Raw genomic sequence first — 7,183 nt, 5'->3', positions numbered from 1 at the left:
AAGGGCCACATAGTAGTTAACGAAGTTGACGCGGGCCGTACTTTGTTATTATATATTTATGTCTTTATCAGACATTGTCCTTTGTCAATATTACATACAAAAATAGCCAGGGAGGCTCGCGGGCCGCACGTGACAGATTCACGGGCCGCATGCGGCCCGCAGGTGCCGACCGCTGCTTTAAACGATTTGAATTAAATGAAATTTTGAAAGTAAGTAATTAATTTTAAGGGTAATCTTTGGCGCAGGTACATTAGTCGTAGTGTGTCGCCGCCCTAACCGGCACACCCTCTCGTCGCAGGGAATTACGTCACTCATGGCTGACATTATTATGCCGAGGCTTCACTCATCAAACATTCAAGTAGCGTTTTATTATTAGCCTTCCTCACGACAGAGATAAAACGCTGAAAAAGGGCGATTTTTTTCCTATAAGTATGTACTTACAAACTAAATGCATTTTTTGTGTAAGTAGTACCTAACAATATAGGTATGTATTTATTTATTGTTAAGGGGCCCACTGATTAACAGTCCGCCGGACGATATCGGCCTGTTAGAACAAAAAATTGACAGCTCCGAACAACTGACAGGCCGATACCGTCCGGCGGACGCCCCTTCCCCCCCCGAATCAGTGGGCCCCTTTACTGTTATTCAAACATTTCGTTCAGTGTAACACTAACTCCTCTTTCAGATACCATCGTTATGAAGATTTCTTAATATAAATATGTATCCAGATTGGTGTAGTGGGCACCTAGTAACGAGATAGTATTTTCATATTTTCTTCCAGTACGGCTACCATCAGTTTGGCACTGACATGAACGCCGTCGAGAACGTAATTTACTTTCTATTCATCTCGCATATTAGTGCAAACGAGATGTATAGAAAGTAAATTACGTTCTCGATAGCGTAAATGTCAGTTTTGACACTGTCAGTGACTCATGGTACGGGCTCAGTATTGCATACGTACTTCGCCGTGTGCCTGCTATACGGCCACAATTCAAAAAATTTAATTTTCTGGATTATTGCAGATTCGTATTCAAAATTGTTCAATTTACGACCTTATTTCGAGAGCCATAGCAAAAAAGGTCTTTAAGAGCCTTTTTCTCACAAGTGGCCTTATGGATTTGACCATAAATTGTCAGACGATTCCCTGCAATACAGCCACTTGCCAGTCTGCCGTCTGGCGTTCGCACGTGAACTGACGGCCCTTTTGAGTTGTGGCTATATAGCACACGTTTTAAATTAAGCTTTTGAGTTGCGTCCTAGAAAATAATAATTAGTTGAGTGATAATTACGATGAATCACTATAAATATAAAAGAAACAAACGGCAATTGGTTGTGTCACAGCAGTAAGTATTACACTTATTATTACAAAATTACCAGCTCGCCACCGAAACTACCACAACGCAACAAAAAGATTAAGCAAATCTCAACTTTGTTTTCTTACAAGTGCGGTTCAATATGGCTCATCAGTGAGGGTCGTGAGCCTAATACATATTTTTACCCGTCTGAAGAAAGATAAGTATTGAGCATGTTTTCGAAGAGTGTATGTATTTAACTAACATTTTATTGTAAGTATATAATATTATGTGTGTCTAATTCTATAGCACGCTTTATTGCCAATAAAGCTGGCCATACACACTAGGGTATGCCTGCACAGTTTTACCTGTACAGTTAAACTGCACAGGTAAACCCTAGCCGGGTGGAGCACACACACGGCAGCGGTAAACCTGCACAAACTCTCAGTTGTGTAGCCATGGCACCGTCGTCAGCTGTGCTTGATGTTGACGCAGCACTATATTAACGTTATTGTTTTTAATTATAAAGCGCAAGAAAGACAAAAAATAACGACTTCGGGGTTGGTCCCATAATAATAGTTGTTCAATATGAGTATGACCTACATTATCCACACCTCAGAGTATGGTCAGACATATGGTACCAAATCACCATGTATTATACTTCAAGTCTAAAAAAATAATACAAGAATAAAAAACATGTTTTATCATCAGGGGAATTAGGCAGGGCTCTGATTTATAAAGTTAATTTAACTCAACTAGCGTTTCATTCCGCTTACGAGACTGCGATCAACTGAGGACTGCGCAGGCGAACGCCACACACGCTCAGTTTTAACTGTACAGTTCAAGAGCACACAGGTAAAAAATATCTATTTTCATATTCGCACAGGTCAACTGTGCAGTCGTAGAAAACTGCACAGTCGAATGCCACACACGCTCCTTTTTACCTGCGCAGTTGAACTGTACAGGTAAAACTGCGCAGGCGTACCCTAGTGTGTATAGCCAGCTTAATATGCAACGGATTTTATTGTGTGAGGTAAATTACTAACTGTGTTCAGGATGGTTGTATTCGGGATGGTGTCATAATATTGGAATTTTGTTAAATATTATAATAACTGCTTTTATTTAGGGGACTTTGGCGCCAAAAATTAAATCACGTGGAAAGTTGTTACTTTGATATATTTACATTTACTTATTTGATAATGGTAAAGGCATTTTCGTGGTAATGACTGTGTTTAATGTTTTTTTCTGTGTGTGTCCTAGCTATTCAATTTATTTCCATTAAAATGCTTTTATCAAGAATGATAGAAACTAGATATAGCTATGTTTTATATGCTTGCTTGTTTTAGATCTAAAATTTCGAGGACTACGAGTAGATCTGCTAACACAAGTAATGCCACCTCGGACAGTCTCTCTAGTGTGACACCTTTGTCAAAAGCGAAGGATTCACCAGAAACCGAATTACCTATGATTAAGTTTAGTGTCCAGTAGTTACGTGTTATTGATGTGTATTGTGTAAGTACTAAATATTGGCCTTTTAAAGGAAAATATACTTACAGCAATTTACTACCTTTGTATTTTGTAAGTCTACTTAAAGAAGACTGATTATTACATACGTTGATTCTACTAAAATAACGAAAACAAAATATTTTGTATATCAACGCTTTTTTTATTAGTGCTAAGTTGAAATACATTGTGATATTCATTATTTCTTGTACTGATTACTTATAAGAAGTTACCTACTTGTAAGAATTAACTTACTGAATACATTATAATAAATAAATTGCCTGCAATGTTCTTAAAGATGTTGATTTCACAAATTAGCAAGGAACAGTATTGTGTTTTGATTTCTTATTTATATATAGTAGGTATTCTAAATACTTTTTATTATTTTAAATATTTTAAAAAAGAAGTTTCAAAGTTTTATTTGTTCAAATTTTATAAAGAACCTTTTAAACAATTAATATTATTTGGTAATGACATGGTATAATGTTGCAGATTATAAGCTATAGTTACACATAGTATCGCGTACAGTGATCTTGTTCCTATCAAAGTTGATAAAATAAAGGGATTTTAACTATTTTGGTGTTTTTATTTATATTTGCATGGTAACCTTTATCCAATAATTTTGTGTTTAAATTTGGCCGCATCTCAAAATCTTTAAAAAACGTTTCTGCAATACGGCCACAACTCTAAATATCTGTCTTTCGGGCCTTGTGTCTTAAAAAATATACATTTCTTTTAAAAAGTGACGTGGGCATAAGGAGGGTTATATCATTCCGAGTAAAAAAAGCTAAATTTTAAATTCATAGACCTAAAACTAAAGGAGTAAGATCCTATTAAACACCCTGAACTATACTCTCACAACTTTGAGACGCGATTTCTCGATAAACGGTTTTTTGAGATGTGGCAGTGTAGCAGGCACACGGCGACTTACCTACATCCACAGCTTAAATGAAAGCAGCGACTATAACAGAATAACGCCGTAATTTCCTGACACACGCAAAGCGCGACCGCGTCCGAGGTTTGCGCCTGACAAATTGCAGGGACAGGCGGAACCGCAGGCCTGGCGCAGCTACAGCGTACGTCGGTGAAGGATGTCCACTTTGAAAATTAATCACTACAGTATTTGGTTTTTAAAATATTGCACTTTCTTAAAACATCAAAACCTATTAGTTGTGTTAACCTCTATAACTCCCCAAAAAGTGTAAATTCGCTGAAGCAAAAATCAATAAAAAAAGAGAACAACTTTCAAATTGTAGGTTCAAAAATAGAATAGGTACCTATGCCTATAGGTATGTATTATATTAAAGGAAACTATGGCAAAATGGGTAGCTAAGACAAAAACTATCATTTATCATATTGAAAACTTTTCTATGAAAAGTTTCACAGCTCTCTACATTTATGACAGCTCTGTTTTATATTTAGGTTGATAACTTTATTGATTGTGTGTGTATTACATCCGTCCTAAGTGTAAGGCCTGAGTGGACGCTCGAGTTGGGCGTGCAGCGGGGCGGGGCCTGCGGCGTGCATGTTAAACAAATGCAAGCGTATAGGAGCGGCCTTAGTGCACGCTGCTCAAATCACTTGGGAGCTCGACGCCACGCTGCACGCCCCGCCGAACGCTCCGCTTCGAGCGTTCACTCAGGCCTTACACTAAGTGTTCTTTCTTCATATAACATGCCTGTAACTGTTCCAACCAGCACGTTTCACTCACACGTCATAGCAAAGCCTTCATTGTTGCACTGTATTTACTCACGGTCACACTGCCATGTATAAAATTGAACACTGTACTGACCTGCAGGAAATTAAAGGGACGAAGCTTAGAGAGATATTGCACCCCGGGAGCAAAATTTAATTAATAAAAGCCTCCTCCTAGAGCCTAATTCAGATTTAACAGCTTTTTACGCTTTTGATCTGGATTTTACACGATCTTAAAGATAGCTCACGCTGATTGGTGCATGCAAAATGAAGTGAAAGTCGGGTGTTAGATGCGCGTCAATCACCAAAACGATTGTTAAGGTCGTATCAAAATCGTAACATGTTGTTATATTTGAATCGTGCTCCTAGACCACTGTCTAGGAGCACGATTCAACAAAAACATCACTATGTTTTTGTGGAATTTACTCTTCAGTCTTACAGTCGTAGGAGTCAACAATATTATCAGTCATATCATTGCCATACGATAAATAAATAGTCAAATCATACCTACTTAATTATTGTTTGTATGGTGCCAGAAACAAGTGGCGAAGCTTTTTCAATACCTAGTGTATTTCCTTCTTGGTCACCCTGTTTTCATGTTATTTTCGTAAAATACAACCGCAATAAAAGTCGGCTTCTTTTTATTTTTTTTACCAACTATATCCTGAAATGATAAACTAATAGATTACGAGTATAATATAGTATAATGATGCGATGGCAATTTTCCGGACATTAGTAAACTGAAACAAACTATATCTTACATAAGTACTAATAAACATAGTAAAAGGCGGCATCGTCAAACAGCGGTCTTGACATCACTACGAGAACCGGCAACACTGGGAGCAGCATTATGACGTCTGTCATCTAGAGATCGTTTTTTGCGCGTGATCAACACTGCGTATTACCTAAGTCCAAAACTCTGATTATTATTGTGATTCCCTAATAAATATTGTTTAAAAGTGGTGCTCTGGTGTTTTTACCCTTACAGCTTCAGAAGTGCGATAGTGGATTCCCGCCTACTACGATATAATTTGTCGAAATTGACATTACGAAATTTACCGCGCGTAGTCCTTCCTTGTTTCATTGTTCTGATCGTTAATCTGATTGTAATGAGTAAATGCACCAACACCACTCATCAGTTAGGGACTTAAATATACAAAGTCCAAGATTGGTGTCAAAATCATACCTACAAGAATAGCCTACAAAACTAACCTGTGCCGGCTATTGGCTGGCGTATCGTACCTTTGCCGTGTGTTTTGTGTGTTTTGTGTTTGATTTCAGAGACCTATTTCAGTTTATGTACATCAATGATCATGACTGTCAAAAATAAAACATATTGACAGTGTAATAAAGCTGCTGGCATGTATGTATTACAATATTCACAGCAGAAGATCACAAGACATAAGCTGACAGATACCATTAGGTACAATTGAATTTTGATATTGGTATGAATGAAATAAATCCTTGGGATTATAGAGTAACTCAGGTAAAAGTTAACTCAGGTAAGAAGTCTGTCGATCCAACACCTAACAGTGCTCCGGGGCCATAGTGGTAAATATTCACTGCCTCACTTATATGTTGTGTTATTTTGGTAATTCATGTGCTTTCAGATACATAACATAATGTGATATAAGACTATCCTTCAGAGGATGGTTGTTACAGGTATTTGCAGTGTAGGCCTTAAGAGGCGGACAATTGCATGTGATATAAGACTTTCCTTAAGAGGATCGTTGTTACTGGTATTTGCAGTGTAGGCTTTAAGAGGCGGACCATTGCATGAGATATAGACTATCCTTGGGAGGATGGTTGTTACTGGTATTTGCAGTGTAGGCTTTAAGAGGCGGACCATTGCATGTGATATAAGAGTATCCTTAAGAGGATGGTTGTTTACTGGTATTTGCAGTGTAGGCTTTAAGAGGCGGACCATTGCATGTGATATAAGACTATCCTTAAGAGGATGGTTGTTTACTGGTATTTGCAGTGTAGGCTTTAAGAGGCGGACCATTGCATGTCATATAAGACTATCTTAAAGAGGATGGTTGTTACTGGTGTTTGCAGTGTAGGCTTTAAGAGGCGGACCATTGCATGTCATATAAGACTATCTTTAAGAGGATGGTTGTTACTGGTGTTTGCAGTGTAGGCCTTAAGAGGTGGACCATTGCATGTGATATAAGACTATCCTTAAGAGGATGGTTGTTACTGGTATTTGCTGCAATGCAGGCCTTAAAAGGCGGACCGTTGCATGTGAGCTTAGATTATCCTTAATAGGCTAATTTTGTTACTGGTATATCTGCAGTGCAGGCCTTAAGAGGCGGACCATTGCATGTGATACAAGACTATCTTTAACAGGCTAGTTTGTTCCTGGTATCTGCAGTGCAGGCTTTAAGAGGCAGACCATTGCATGTGATATGATATTATCCTTAAGAGGACCATTATTTCTACTACCGATAAATGTTTTATCTATATCGTATCGTACTATTTGTTGTTGACCTTGAGAGGTTGGCTTGAGACCTTGTTTACAAAAGGATATTTTAATGACCTTAAGACTGATGATCTCAAGGTTACCTTGAAAGGGTTGCTTGCACTTATACCTTCTAGGGATCGCTGGCGAAGTACCGGATCCAGTAGAGTTGGAGGGAGTGCCTGTTCAAAATACCCAGTTGGAGCGAGTGCGTGCACCGGGCTCCGTGACA

General features: G+C 38.3%; 1 long non-coding RNA gene across 1 annotated transcript; it reads left to right on the top strand.

Annotated features, from left to right (window-relative positions):
• The first annotated feature begins 964 nt into the window (after positions 1–964).
• Positions 965–3,369, top strand: LOC134654854 (uncharacterized). Its single transcript, XR_010097374.1, has 2 exons — positions 965–1,273; positions 3,296–3,369. It is a non-coding gene; the product is annotated as an uncharacterized LOC134654854 (long non-coding RNA).
• The last annotated feature ends 3,814 nt before the right edge of the window (positions 3,370–7,183 follow it).

Source organism: Cydia amplana, chromosome 15 (assembly GCF_948474715.1).
Source record: "Cydia amplana chromosome 15, ilCydAmpl1.1, whole genome shotgun sequence".
In the NCBI taxonomy this organism is placed as follows: domain Eukaryota; kingdom Metazoa; phylum Arthropoda; class Insecta; order Lepidoptera; family Tortricidae; genus Cydia; species Cydia amplana.
Note: the sequence above shows the minus strand (reverse complement) of the source record. Positions and strands in the feature narration are given on the sequence as shown.